Source organism: Oryctolagus cuniculus, chromosome 9 (assembly GCF_964237555.1).
Source record: "Oryctolagus cuniculus chromosome 9, mOryCun1.1, whole genome shotgun sequence".
NCBI lineage: Eukaryota > Metazoa > Chordata > Mammalia > Lagomorpha > Leporidae > Oryctolagus > Oryctolagus cuniculus.
In genome coordinates, this window is record NC_091440.1 from 90,040,486 (window position 1) to 90,056,289 (window position 15,804).

The following is a 15,804-nucleotide window of genomic DNA, read 5'->3' on the forward strand; positions in this document are numbered from 1 at the left end:
CCTTTCTTGACCACTGGTTTCATCAGTTGTTAACTGGGGTCTATACTGTGCTTTCTACTTTCTGTAATTAGTAAGCTTTCTAAAGAGGAGGTGGTTGGCTTTTACCAAAAGGCAGGCAACAGAGCACAATTGGGACGCATGTCTAGCGTGAAGAACTCGAGCCCAGGCGTCACTGTTGCCAAGGAAACCTGACGTCATCACGGCGTCTGTGACGACTTTTTAATAGAGGCCCAAGTGGCCTGGTGAGAGGAACAGAGTCCCGCATTAGGGTCCGGGCACAGCTGAGGGTCTGGGTGCCTGCGAAGGAGGCACAGACCCTCCCTGAGGTGCAGGAGGCGAATGGGTCCCAGTTCTGAGTCTCCTCATTCCTGCCTTGAGACTCCATGCCCAGGTATTGTGTGAGGAAGACAGAGGTAGGATCTTCCCGCCCCTGCCCGACTCCCCTCAGCCCCACCAGCGAGGGTGACGCCCTGCTCCGGAGTGCCCTGGAGCTCCTTCCCCCGCAAAGACACGCGTGGCAGGGTAAGAGGGTGACGACTCAGAGTCCAGCGTCCTGCTGTCAAGTGGGGAGGAGAACGCTGCACCTTCAGTGCTCACATTTGCAATTTGGCCTCTGAGGGTCACCAAAGAATCTCCATGTACTAGGATTTCCTGAGTGGGGAAGTTGATGAGCGGGTGAGATTGCATCCCACCCAGAGCTACATGCTTTGTTGCTGCCCTTGATGCCAGTCTGAGAGATGTCCTCTTTGCATGCAGTGAGCTGCCTGGAAGATTATGTAATTTTAACTTGCAGTAAATAGACACACATTTTACTGTCTATATTCATAGTGATCTGAGGCCCCCATGTATCTCTGACAGCTGTTGAAATACGCAGTTAGCTGAAAGGTATTCCTTGCAAGAGATTATAGATTGTAATATGGATTCTTTGTTGGTAACCATAGTTTTATCCATTGTATCAGTTTTATCCATTGATGAGTTTTATCCTTCATTTAGCCATTGATGAGTTTTGAAAAATCACAATTTTCCAATGTATGTGAACTTAGAATTACATAAAATAATAATTATCTATCATTTTCACTATTATAATGATTTCTAATAAAGTTCTGTATATTAACTAGAGCCTGCTGAACATTTCTGTGTCTGTATTTCTACACTCAGATTTGTACCCAGAGCAGCCTCCCCTCACCGTGTTCTATCCCCAGAAAATAAATGTTCTGAAAAGCAGATCAGGTTTGATTTCCTATAATTTTATGCAAAAAGAATCATAGAAGTTGTGTTGGGGAAATGAAAGTGTGTGGACTGGATTGTCTTATTCAGTCTCTGTGTACTTTATAAAAGTTTCTTTATTAGGAGGAATAGATGAAGCAAGAGACACTTTATTTCTGAACACTTGGGAAAAAATTGTTGGATATTCAATACATAGTATGTGCTGGGGAAAAGCTTATGTTTTAGAAACATGATTACCAAGTATTTTTTGAAACTATAGTAGAAATGCCTAGAGATTTTTCTTCATAGGATTTTAATAGTTATTTAATAGGTGAAGTGATGAAACATTCCCAACACAGATGCTATGAACTGAAAATTTGTGCTTTACAGACCCCATCCCCAGCTAATTTATATGTGAAATCATTAATTTTCCATTTAATTGTTGAGAACTGGGGTCTTATTTTCTTCCCCAAAGAAACCTTTTATTTAATGAGTACAAATTTCATAAGTAGGACTTTAGTGATTCTTCTCACCATACCTGCCCTACAACACCCACAACCATCATACCTCCTCCCTCTCCCAACTCATTCACATTCACCATTAAGAAAAAAAAAAAAAACTGTCCCTTGGCAGCCAAGAAAAGAACTATTCAAGTCATTGCTTCTCAAAGTATCAATTATACTTCTACAGACTTCCTTTTGGGTGCTCTGTCATCACAGAGGGGGAGCGGGAGGGAAAGGGAGGGGGAGAGGGAGAGGGAGAGGGAGAGGGAGAGGGAGAGGGAGAGGGAGAGGGAGAGGGAGAGGGAGAGGGAGAGGGAAATCTACCTGCTGGTTAATTCCCCAATTGGCCACAACATTTGGAGATGTGCTGATCTGAAGTTGGGAGCCAGTAGCTTCTTGCAGGTCTCCCATGTGGGTGCAGGTGCCCAAGGACTTGTGCCATCCTCTACTACTTTCCCTACCCATAGCAGAGCGCTGGATCAAAAGTGGTGCAGCTGGGGTGCAAACCAGCACCCTTATGGGATGCTGGCACTACAGGCAGCTCCTTTACCTGCTACACCACAGCTCCAGCCCTGTCTTCCTTTTTCTTGCTTCTTGAATTGATGCATTTGTTATCTGGCATTTGTGGAGATACTCATTGTTTTCTTCTATTTTGTTTTTGTTTTTGCTGTGGCACTTTTATCTTTGTACTATGAGCGGATTCATAGAGTGTCTACTGTAGAGAACAACTAGAGGCATATGGTGGATGTGGCCACAGAGCTCTGTTCAGTGTCCAAGATGAAAGGTGTTTCTGAGGTGACACATTCTGTTAAACCTCCTGTTTATCAGGGTAGGCGTTTTCTTCTTGTCTGTTAGTGTAGACTCAGCTGAACTCCTCTCCTTGAAGGATACCAGTGCCTGGGCATATTATTCATCCACTCTGCCACAAGCACCACACAAAGGTTCCGTGTAGTCCTCACTGTAAACTCAGATTCCCCAGCAATGTCCCTTGTCAGGAATCCAGAAAGCTCTGATTGTGTGCAGCCTCCCACAGTGACTGCCCAATATCCCAGCTGCACTCTGATTTCTCCCATGCAGCCTGTGTTTTCACAGTCCTGGTGTACAAGCCTCCTATAGTCCTAAGCACACAGCCCCCTGTCTGTTCTCCCCACCAGATTCAGGTGTCTCTGCTTGCCTCATTGCTGGGCTTGGACGCCAGCTGGTGCAGCTGTTATGAATGTCTAAAATGGCGCCTGCTCTTATCAGCTTGTTATAGGATTCTGTTGTAGGCTTTGGTATTTTTACTGGTATCACATTGATTCTGTACATTGTTTTCGGTAGTGTGGACATTCTGATGATATCAGTTCTTCCAACCCAAAACATAGATTTTTCTATTTTTTGTGTTATCTTCTATTTATATTTTCAATGTTTTGTAATTCTTATTGTGGAGATCTTTGATGTCCTTTGTTAAATTTATTCCAAGGTAGTTGATTTTTTGTAGGAATTGTGAATGGGATTGATCTTAGAGTTTCTTTCTCAGCCATGGCATTGTCTGTGTATATTGTTTGTTGATTTTATATCCTGCCACTTTACCAAAGTATTTTATAAGTTCCAAAAGTCTCTAAGTGGAGTACTTTGTATCCCCTATATATAGAATCATGTCCTCTGAAAATAGGATAGTTTGACTTCCTCCTTCTCAATTTGTATCCTTTTGGTTTCTTTCTTTTATTTATTTATTTTTGGCCTAATGGCTCTGGCTAAAACTTCCTGGACTATATTTAGTAGCAATGGTGAGAGTGGCCATCCTTGTCTGGTTCTGGTTCTTAGTGAGAAGGCTTCCAACTTTTCTCCATTCCATAGGATGCTGGCTGTGTGTTCATTGTAAATTGCCTTGATCGTGTTAAGGAATGTTTTTTCTGTACCCAATTGGGTTAAGGGTTTCTTTTTTAATCAGGAAAGGGTGTTGTATTATGCTTTCTCTGCATATGTTGAGATAATCATATGGCTATTCCCCAGCAGTTTGTTTATGTGATATATCACATTGATTGATTTGTGAATGTTGAACCACTACATAACAGGCATTAATGACAGTTGGCCCACATGAATGATCTTCGTGATGTGTTGTTGGATTTGTTTGACCAGTATTTTGGGAGGATTTTTGTGCCTGTGATCACCAGGGAAATTGGCCTATAGTTCTCTTTCTCTGTTGTACTTTTTTTTAAGATGAGGAATTAAGATGATGCTGGCTTCATTAAAGGAGTTTTGAGGGATTCCCAACCGTTCAATTGTTTTGAATCACTTGAGAAGAATTGAAATTAGTTCTTTAAATGTCTGGTAGAATTCAACCGTGAAGCCTTCTGGTCCTCGGCTTTTCTTTGTTTGGAGGGTCTTCATTTCCAATTTAATCTCTGTCTTGGTTACGCATCTGCTTAGGTATTCTATATCTTCATTACTCAATTTTTGATGGATTGTATGATTCTAGGAATCTATCCAATTCTTCCAGGTTTCCTAATTTGTTGACATTCAGCTCTTTATAATAATTTCTGATATTTTTATGATTTCTGTGGTAGCTGTTGTTATATTTCCTTTTTGTCTTTGATTTTATTTAGGTCTTTTCTTCAATTTTTGGTTAGTTGTGCAAAAGATGTACGATTTTTTTTTAACTTCAAAACCAGCTTTTCATTTCACAGATTGTGTTTGGTACATTTTCATTTCATTTTTTATTTATTTCTTCCCCAGTTTTATTTTTAAAGTTTTATGTATTTATTTGGAAGTCAGATTTACAGAGAGAAAAAAGAGTCAGAGAGAGAGGAGTTCCATCTGCTGGTTCACTCCCCAGATGGCTGTATTGGCCAGCGCTGTGTTGATCCAGAGTCAGGAGCCAGGAGCTTCTTCCAGGTGTCCCACGTGAGTCCAAGAGCCCAAGGACTTGGGCCATCTTCTATCATTTTCCCAGGCCATAGCAGAAACCTGGATCAGAAGTGGAGCAGCTGGGACTTGAACCAGTGCCCAAATGGGATGCCAGAAGTACAGGTGATGTCTGTATGTGGTGTGCCACACTGCAGGAATTTCTATAATTTTAATAATTTCTTTTCTCCTGCTAGTTTGGGGTTTGGCTTATTGTTTATGTTCTAGAAAGGTCCTTAAGATACACTGATGGATTATTTATTTGGTATCTTTCCTGTTTCTTAATGTTGGCACTGATTACTATGAATTTTTCTCTTAACACTACTTTTGCTATATCCCATAGGTTTTGGTATGAGGTACTGTCATCTTCATTTGTTTCCAGAAATATTTTGACTTCTATTTTTATTTCTTCTATGGCTCACTGTTCATTCAGGAGCATACTGTTCAGTCTCCATGTATTTACATATGTTCTAGAGATTCTTGAGTTGTTGATTTCTAGAGAAGATGCATGGGATGATTTCTAACTTTTTTTTTCAATTTGCTGAGACTCGCTTTATGGCCTAGTATGTGTTCCACCCTATAAAAAGTTCCATGCACTGGTAAGAAGAAGAATTGTATTATGTAACTGTAGGATGAAAAGTTCTGTAGTTATCCATTTGGATAACTAATATCCATTCGTTGTAGTTATCCATTAGGCCTACCCATTGTTCTATAGTGTCAATTCACTCTATTGTTCCCTTGCTGATTTTTTGTCTGGTTGATCTGTCCATTGCTGAAAGTGGGGTATTGGAGTCCCACATTACTATTGTATTGTATACTATTGTATTTAGCTCCATTAACATTTCTTTCAACTAGACAGGTACCCTGTAATTAGGTGCATATACATTTATTATAGTCACATATTCCTGTTGAATTAATCCCGTAATCATTACATAGTGCCTTTCTTCACCTCTTTTAATGTTTTTGTGTTAAAGTCTATTTTGTCTGATACTAGGATGGCTACATCAGCCCTTTTTTGGTTTCTGTTAACTTAGAATATGTTTTCCATCCTTTCACTTTCAGTCTGTATGTATCTTTGTTGGTGAAATGTGTTTCTTGTAGGCAGCAATTAGGTGAGTCTTATTTTTGAATACGTTAATCCAGTCTATCTTTTAACTGAAGAGCTGAGGCAAATTAAATTCTTTTTTTAAAGAAAACTTTTATTTAATAAATATAAATTTCAAAAATTCAACTTTTGGTTTATAGTGGTTTTTCCCCCTCCATAACCACCCACCCACCCGCAAACTATCCCATCTCCTGCTCCCTCTCCCATCCCATTCTTCAGTAAGATTCATTTTTGACTATCTTTATGCACAGAAGATCAACTTAATATATACTAAGTAAAGATTTCATTGGTTTTCACCCACACAGACACACAAAGAATAAAGTACTGTTTGAATACTAGTTTTACCATTAATTCTCATAGTATAACACATTAAGGACAGAGATCCTACATGGGTTTAAATGCACAGTGACTCCTGTTGTCCGTTTAACAATTAATACTCTTATTTATGATGTCAGTAATCATCCAATGCACTTGTCATGAGCTTCCAAGGCTATGAAAGCCTCTTGAGTGCACAAACTTTGACCTTATTTAGACAAGACCCTAATCAAAGTGGAAGTTCTCTCCTCTCTTCAGAGAAAGGGACCTCCTTCTTTGATGGCCCATTTTTCCACTGGGATCTCACTCCCAGAGATCTTTCATTTAAGTCATTCTTTGCCACACTGTCTTGGCTTTCCATGCCTGAGAAACTCTCATTGGCTTTTTAGCCAGATCTGAATGTCTTAAGGGTTGATTCTTAGAGGCCATTTACATTCAAGGTGCTTATTGGTAAGTAATGACTTGGCCCTGTGATTTTTCCATAATAATTCCTAATGCTTACTTTGTCTTTTGCTTCTACTTTTACTGGAAGATTATCTGCCATTACCGCCTTTCATAGTGATTACCATGTTTCTCTGTTTCTGTCCTAAGCACATCCTTATCTTTTGTAAGTCTAGACAAGTGATGATAAATTCTTTCAATTTCTGTTTCTTGTGGAAAGTCTTTATTTCACCTTCATTCATAAATGAGAGCTTTGTGGGGTACATTATTCTGAGTTCCCATTTTTTTTTCTCTTAAGACTTGGAACATATCTTATCATACTCTCCTTGCCTTTAAGGTTTCTGATGGGAAGTCTGCTGTGAGTCAATTGGAGTTCCTCTGAAAGTTATCACTTTTCTCTCATGCACATTTTAGAAATTTTTCTTTATGTTTTACTGTGGAAAGTTTGACTACAACATGTCGTGGTGACGATTGTTTCTGGTCATGTCTATTAGGAGTTTTATGGGCTTCCAGTATTTGGACGCCTCTTTCTCCAAATTAGGGAAGTTCTCTGGAGTTATTTCATCAAAATGACTTTCTAATTCAATCTCTCTTTCCACACCTTCATGAACTCTTAAGGCCTGTACACTGGGTCACTTGATAGTATCCCATAAACATCCAATATTGTTTTTTAGTTTTCTAATTTCTTCTTCCTTTTTTTTTTTATTGGTCTGACTGTAAAATTTCCAGAGTTTTGTCTTCTTATTCAGATATTCTTTCTTTTACCTCACCAAGTCTGTTAAGGCTTTCCACTGCATTTGTAATTTGATCTATTGAACTCTTTATTTCCAGTATTTCATTTTGATTTCTCTTTAAAATCTCAATTTCAATTGAAACATTTTCATTCATGTCATGTATGGATCTCTTTAATTCATGAATTTTCTTCTGATTACTTTAAAAAAAAGAGTATTTGTTTGAAAGGCAGAGTTACAGAGAGGCAGAGGCAGAGAGAAAGGTCTTCCATCCCCTGGTTCACTCCCCAAATGACCACAATGGTCAGAGCTGCACCAATCTGAAGCCAGGAGCAAGGAGCTTCTTCTGGGTCTCCCATGTTAGTGCAGAGGCTTGAGAATCTTGGTCACCATCTGATGCTTTCCTAGGCCATAGTAGAGATCTGTATTGGCAGCAGAGGATCTGGGACTTGAACTGGCACACATATGGGATGCCAGCACTGCAGGCAGCAGTTTTACCTGCTATGCCACAGTACCAGCCCCCTTTCTGATTAATTCTAAATAATCCTATTATCATTCTTTTCAATTCCAATTCTGGCATTTTTTCAGTCTCTTCATTTTCATATTCTGGAGTTGAAGTGTTTTGGTGTTCTTTTGGGGGCATGATGTTGTATTTCTTATTCTTGTGTCTTAAATTGCTACACCAAATATTTATTGGTATAGATATTTTCAGTTTTTTATTTCCCTGTGATGGCTTTTATCTTCTGACTATGCCTCTGTAGCTTAGTAGAGTGTCTGCTCTTTCAGTAATACCCAGACGTGTTTGGTGGTTGTGGCCAGGAAGCTCTCTGTTCAGTGTTCAAGGGTGAGGGGAGTTACAGCATCACCCAAGGTGACACGGAAGGTGTGTGTGTGAAATCTCTTTTATTTTATTAGAGGTGACTTTTGATCAGCTCTGCTGGTTTAGTCTCACAATCACCTCCTCTCCTCCAAGAAACCAATGCCTGTAGTGCTAGCCCCAGTGGGTGCAATATTCATTCATACTGCCACATGAACCACACAAAGGATCTCTGCAGTCCTCAGTGTGAGCACGTATCCCACAGCAATGACCCACACCAAGGAATTAGGGAGCCCTGAGCATGTAGAGCCACCCACAGTGACTTCCCAAAGACACAGCCATACTCTGTACCCTCCCATGCAGCCCCAGTGTTTTGCAGTCCATGAACACAAGGCTCCCTCAGTTGAACACCTGGCTCCCTGTTCATTCTCAGCCAAACTCAAGCTTCTCTTCTTGGCTAGTTGCTGGGTGTGCAGACATAAATGGGTGCAGCTGTTATACATATCCAAAATGGCACCCACCTTCTCTTGGCTAGTTAAAGGATGCTGGTGTTGGGTGCTTTGGGAGAGAGAATCCTGCCCCCTTTTTTCCCTCTAGGTTGGCAGGTACACTGACCCCAACAGGGTTCCAATCTACACTCATGCTAGGCTTTTTCCTCAGCTTTATTGCCAGTGGCTTGTAGCTTGGCTGCTGCAGTCTGTTCTTACCTCTCTCCCCAAAGCTGATATTGAGTTTCTCGGCTGCTGGGATTCTGAGTTGTGCATGTCCACAGCTTCCATGTAGATCCACAGTGTTCCTCTAATATGTGTGGAGATTCCTGTGCAGTTTTTCTCTTCCCTGAGATTGCACTTTCTATATTTTTTAAACTACCTTTCTCTAGTGCATAGTGGTAAGTTCCTTCCCTATTCTGCCATCTTTATAGGATTTCTTATATCATTTCTTTCTGTTTTTAGTCTACATTAAGTTGTTCTCATTTGAGATAGCTTGTTGTAGCCAAAAGAAAGTTGTAAACCTCATGGTAGCCACAAATCAAGAAATTTTAACTGACAAAAAATAATAAAGAATCTAATAACATCAATAGAGTAAATCTTGATTGGGCCGGCACCGCAGCTCACTAGGTTAATCCTCCACCTGCGGCACCAGCAACCTGGGTTTTAGTTCCGGTTGGGGCACCAGATTCTGTTCCGGTTGCTCCTCTTCCAGTCCAGCTCTCTGCTGTGGCCCAGGAAGGCAGTGGAGGATGGTCCAAGTGCTTGGGCCCTGCACCTGCATGGGAGACCAGGAGGAAGCATCTGGCTCCTGGCTTCAGATCGGCGCAGCATGCTGGCCATAGCAGCCATTTGGGGGGGGTGAACCAACGGAAGGAAGACCTTTCTCTCTGTCTCTCTCTGTGTCTAACTCTGCCTGTCAAAAAAAATAAATAAATAAAAATCTTGATCCACAAATGAAGATAGAAATACAGAAAAAGACAAAGCAAGGGTACTACAGTGAAAAGTATAAAACAATATCAAAATGGCAGTAGTAAAACCCTATCTATCAGTAAATATTTTACATTTTAGTGGAATAAATGGGTTAAATAGTAACACTCACCTATATGCTGCTTACACAAAATTCATTTCACTTCTAAGCACAAACATAGACTGAAAGAGAAAGGACATTCCAGGTAAATGCAAACCCAAAGAAAATGGAAGTAGCCATCATTGTATTGGGTAAAATAAATTTTAAATAAAAATGAGTAAAAATAGACCAGGACTGTCATTTTATCAAGAATTGGGCTCAATCCAGGAATAACATAATAAAGGTCATGTATAATAAGGCAACAGCTAACAGCATATTGAATGGGGAAGAGCCACGGGCTTTCTCTCTAAAATCTGGAACAAGACAGGAATGCACAATTTCATCATTTTTAGTCAACATATACTGAGAGATGTAGCAAGAGGAATTAGCCAAGGGAATGAAACAAAGGACAATCCAAAATGAAAAGAAGAAATCAAGTTGGGCTGGCACGGTGGCACACTAGGTTAATCATCTGCCTGCGGCGCAGGCATCTCTAGTCCCAGTTGCTCCTCTTCCAGTCCAGCTCTCTGCTGTGGCCCAGGAAGGCAGAGGAGGATGGCCCAAGTGCTTGAGGCCTGCACCCGCATGGGAGACCAGGAAGAAGCACCTGGCTCCCGGCTTCAGATTGGCACAGCACTGGCCGTTGCGGCCATCTGGGGAGTGAACCAACGGAAGGAAGACCTTTCTCTATCTCTCTCTCTCTCTCACTGTAACTCTACCTGTCAAATAATAAATTTAAAAAATCTTTTAAAAAAAGAAATAAGAAAGTCAGCAAAGGTGTAGTGTACAAAGTAAATGCACAAAAGTCAATGTTGTCATTCATCAATAGTGAATCATATGAAAAAGAAATCAAGAAACAATCCTATTTCGTGTAGCTAGAAAATAAATAAAACAGCCGGGACTGAATTTAACCAAAGATATGAAAGACCTCTGCAATCAAATCTATAAATCACTGATGAAATAAATTTAAGAGAACACAAAACAGTAGGAAGACATCCCTTATAAATATCCTGAAGAATCAACACTAAGATTTGCATGCTACCCAAAGTAGTGAACAGATTCAGTGTAATCCCACCAAAATTCCAAAGATATTTTCACAGAACAAGGAAAAACACTTCTAAAATTTGCATGTAACCATGAAATAGCCTAAATATTCAAAGGAAAAATGATATTCTTAAGGACAATGGATAAAGCAGAAGAGATTAAATTAATTCAGTTAGTTATAAATCGGGAGGGCGGAGCCAAGATGGCGGAATAGTAAGGGCGCGCACCGATAGTCTGGGAAAATATAGTTTAATAAAAGTGGAGTTACTGTAGCCTCAGGAAAAAGATCAGGAAAAAATTGAGAGGAAACTCTTCCAGAGCTAGTGGATGTGACACGGAGGACCTACAGGGCGATCAAGGTCACCGACCACGTGGAAGCCGAGCCACGGGAGCCGAGCCACAGAAGCCAAGCCACAGAAGCCAAGCTGCAGAGTCTGCGCGCCAGCGCTGGAAGGGGAGGTGAGACAAAAACCTCGGTAACCCGAGACATTGGCAGAGAAAGGCAGAAAGAGCCTAGAGGGAATGAAGCCTGAAGCCCCACTGGGGAAAGTTCACCAGGCTGACTGGAAGAGAGAAAAAAACTAATAAATAAGGGGACGTTAATGCATGGACATTAGCCTCTCTCTCCACTCACCTTACAAAGCTGAGCAAGACAAAGAGCAGGCGACATTTTACGTATGTAAAAATCTTCCATGCTCATGGATTGGAAGAATCAACATCATCAAAATGCCCATTCTCCCAAAAGCAATTTATACATTCAATGCGATACCAATCAAGATACCGAAGACCTTCTTCTCAGATCTGGAAAAAAATGATGCTGAAATTCATATGGAGACACAGGAGACCTCAAATAGCTAAAGCAATCTTGACAACAAAAACAAAGCCTGAGGCATCACAATACCAGATTTCAGGACATACTACAGGGCAGTTGTTATCAAAACAGCAAGGTACTGGTACAGAAACAGATGGATAGACCAATGGAACAGAATAGAAACACCAGAAATCAATCCAAACATCTACAGCCAACTTATATTTGATCAAGGATCCAAAACCAATCCCTGGAGTAAGGACAGTCTATTCAATAAATGGTGCTGGGAAAATTGGATTTCCACATGCAGAATCATGAAGCAAGACCCCTACCTTTCACCTTACACAAAAATTCACTCAACATGGATTAAAGACTTAAATCTACGACCCGACACCATCAAATTCTTAGAGAGCATTGGAGAAACCCTGCAAGATATAGGTACCGGCAAAGACTTCCTAGAAAAGACCCCAGAAGCACAGGCAGTCAAAGCCACAATTAACATTTGGGATTGCATCAAATTGAGAAGTTTCTGTACTTCAAAAGATACAGTTAGGAAAGTGAAGAGGCAACCAACAGAATGGGAAAAAATATTTGCAAACTATGCAACAGATAAAGGGTTGATAACCAGAATCTACAAAGAAATCAAGAAACTCCACAACATCAAAACAAACAACCCACTTAAGAGATGGGCCAAGGACCTCAATAGACATTTTTCAAAAGAGGAAATCCAAAGGGCCAACAGACACATAAAAAAATGTTCAAGATCACTAGAAATCAGGGAAATGCAAATCAAAACCACAATGAGGTTTCACCTCACCCCGGTTAGAATGGCTCACATTCAGAAATCTACGAACAACAGATGCTGTCGAGGATGTGGGGAAAAACAAACACTAATCCACTGTTGGTGGGAATGCAAACTGGTTAAGCCACTATGGAAGTCAGTCTGGAGATTCCTCAGAAACCTGAATATAACCCTACCATACAACCCAGCCATACCACTCCTTGGAATTTACCCAAAGGAAATTAAATTGGCAAACAAAAAGCTGTCTGAACATTAATGTTTATTGCAGCTGAATTCACAGTAGCTAAGACCTGGAACTAACCCAAATGCCCATCAACAGTAGACTGGGGCCTGGCTCCCCTCCCCGGCCCCGACGGGCGGGCGGGCTGCCCTGAGGAGGCGGGGAGGGGAGGACTGGGCCGGCCGGCGGGCAGGCGACAATGCCGAACTTCTGCGCGGCCCCTAACTGCACGCGGAAGAGCACACAGTCGGATCTGGCCTTCTTCAGGTTCCCGCGGGATCCGGCCAGATGTCAGAAGTGGGTGGAGAATTGTAGGAGAGCCGACTTAGAAGATAAAACACCTGATCAACTAAATAAGCATTATCGATTGTGTGCCAAACACTTTGAGACCTCTATGATCTGTAGAACTAGTCCTTATAGAACAGTTCTTCGAGATAACGCAATACCAACAATATTTGATCTTACCAGTCATTTGAACAATCCTCACAGCAGACACAGAAAACGAATAAAAGGATTGAGTGAAGATGAAATCAGGACACTGAAACAGAAAAAAATTGATGAAACTTCTGAACAGGAACAAAGACATAAAGAAACAAACAACAGCAGTGTTCAGAACCCCAGTGCAGAAGAAGGGGGTGATGAGCAAGATGAAGACATTTTACCGTTAACCCTTGAGGAGAAGGAAAACAAAGAATACTTAAAATCTTTGTTTGAAATTTTGATTCTCATGGGCAAGCAAAACATACCTCTGGATGGACACGAGGCTGATGAGATCCCCGAAGGTCTCTTTACTCCCGATAATTTCCAGGCCCTGCTGGAGTGCCGGATAAATTCTGGTGAAGAGGTCCTGAGGAAGCGCTTTGAGAGCACGGCCGTCAACACGCTGTTCTGCTCGAAGGCGCAGCAGAAGCAGATGCTGGAGATCTGTGAGAGCTGCATTCGTGAGGAAACACTCAGGGAAGTGAGGGACTCTCACTTCTTCTCCATCATCACTGACGACGTGGTGGACATAGCAGGGGAAGAGCACCTGCCCGTGTTGGTGAGGTTTGTTGATGACTCCCATAACCTGCAAGAGGAGTTTGTGGGCTTCCTGCCTTATGAAGCTGATGCAGAAATTCTGGCTGTGAAATTTCACACTATGATAACCGAGAAGTGGGGGCTGAATATGGAATATTGCCGTGGCCAGGCTTACATCGTGTCCAGTGGATTTTCTTCCAAAATGAAAGTTGTTGCTTCGAGACTTTTAGAGAAATATCCCCAAGCCGTCTGCACACTCTGCTCTTCCTGTGCCTTAAATATGTGGTTGGCAAAATCAGTTCCTGTTATGGGAGTATCTGTTGCATTGGGAACAATCGAGGAAGTTTGTTCTTTTTTCCATCGATCACCTCAGTTGCTTCTGGAACTTGACAATGTAATTTCCGTTCTTTTTCAGAACAGTGAAGAAAGAGGCAAGGAACTGAAGGAAATTTGCCACTCTGAGTGGACAGTCAGGCATGACGCGTTTGAAATTCTCGTGGACCTTCTGCAAGCACTTGTTTTGTGTTTAGATGGTATAAACAGTGACACAAACATTAGGTGGAGTAACTGCATAGCTGGCCGAGCGTTTGTACTCTGTAGTGCAGTCACAGATTTTGATTTCATTGTCACCATTGTTGTTCTTAAAAATGTCTTGTCTTTTACAAGAGCCTTTGGGAAAAATCTCCAGGGCCAAACTTCTGATGTCTTCTTTGCAGCCAGTAGCTTGACCGCAGTCCTGCATTCGCTGAATGAAGTCATGGAAAATATTGAAGTGTATCATGAATTTTGGTTTGAGGAAGCCACAAACTTGGCAACCAAGCTTGATATTCAAATGAAGCTCCCTGGGAAATTCCGCAGGGCGCAGCAAGGCAACCTGGAGTCTCAGCTAACTTCTGAGAGTTACTATAAGGAAACCCTGAGTGTTCCAACAGTGGAGCACATTATTCAGGAACTTAAAGATATATTCTCCGAGCAGCACCTCAAAGCTCTTAAATGCTTATTTCTGGTACCGTCAGTCATGGGACAGCTGAAATTCAACACATCAGAGGAGCTCCATGCTGACATGTACAGAAGTGATCTACCCAACCCCAACACTCTCTCAGCAGAGCTTCATTGTTGGAGGATAAAATGGAAACACAGAGGCAAAGATATAGAGCTTCCATCCACCATTTATGAAGCTCTCCATCTGCCTGACATCAAATTTTTTCCTAATGTGTATGCCTTACTGAAGGTGCTGTGTATCCTTCCTGTGATGAAGGTGGAGAACGAGCGCTATGAAAATGGACGAAAGCGTCTCAAAGCGTACTTGAGGAACACTTTAACAGACCAAAGGTCGAGTAACTTGGCTTTGCTTAATATAAATTTTGATATAAAACATGATCTAGATTTAATGGTGGATACATACATCAAACTCTACACATCTAAATCAGAGCTTCCTACAGATAATTCAGAACCCATTGAAAATACTTAAGAGACTTTAAAAACAGACTTTCTCTTGTAGGTCACTTAATCAATGAATACCTTTGCCTGTAGGCCTCCCATTGAATAGGTTAGCCATTGATAATCTCCCTAATTAAATGGCTCCTGTTAAACTCCCATGTTCGGACAACCTCTTAGTTCTTCCAGAAGGTAGCATTGGAAGTGCCACGTTCCACCTCTGTGTCTCTGGTAGTGGCACCTGGAATTGTTTCAATTAAGTCATTTTACAAATAGCATTTATTATCACTGTTGAATTAGCAATGTTTTGAAGAAATAAATTTTCAGGATGTGTGGGAGAAAGGAATAGATTTTAAGAAATTTACAATGATGCCCACAATTGACCTTTGACAAAGAGTTTTGACTAATAGGAGTTAGTTAACTCTGAAATGGACAATTACGCGAGAGAAGTTCGTGATCTTACCACACAAGGATTTCAGTGTAAATTTTGTCTTGATCAAATGAATCCTAAAGGAGTAAGTTAGCAGTGGAAGGACCTGCCATTGTCATTCCACATCTGGGTGTTGCTGTTTACATTCCTTTGTTGAGCCTACATCTTGTTTGCAGGTTTATGTCAAACACTCGTGTTTAATGGTCAAGACAGTGTCAGAGGCCGTGGATACTGAAAACTGACTCACCTGTTTTCTTCTGACTTCTTCCGTGACTACTGCCTTGTCTTGATTTATAAGCAAAACCTGGAAAACCTACAAAAATAAGTGTTTTGTGGTTTATCTAGAAATAATACAGAAAATATTGCTGTTATTTTTGGTGAAGAAAAATCGATTTTGTATAGTTTATTTGAATCTAAATAAAATGTGAATTTTGTTTAAAAAAACAGTAGACTGGATAAAGAAATTATGGGACATGTACTCTATA

At 41.0% G+C, this 15,804-nt stretch overlaps 1 protein-coding gene and 1 pseudogene across 1 annotated transcript in view; one reads left to right on the forward strand and one right to left on the reverse strand.

Moving 5' to 3' along the window:
- Positions 1-13,321, reverse strand: part of LOC127492037 (zinc finger protein 717-like) — a 40,075-nt gene extending 26,754 nt beyond the window's left edge. Inside the window, exons 1-3 of the mRNA XM_051850064.2 lie at positions 13,182-13,321; positions 12,901-12,973; positions 9,595-9,644 (exon numbers count right to left, since the gene is read on the reverse strand). The gene's annotated coding sequence lies outside the window, so the exon portion shown is untranslated. The remainder of the gene's footprint in view (positions 1-9,594; positions 9,645-12,900; positions 12,974-13,181) is intronic.
- Positions 12,547-15,182, forward strand: LOC103349036 (52 kDa repressor of the inhibitor of the protein kinase pseudogene; annotated as a pseudogene).
- The last annotated feature ends 622 nt before the right edge of the window (positions 15,183-15,804 follow it).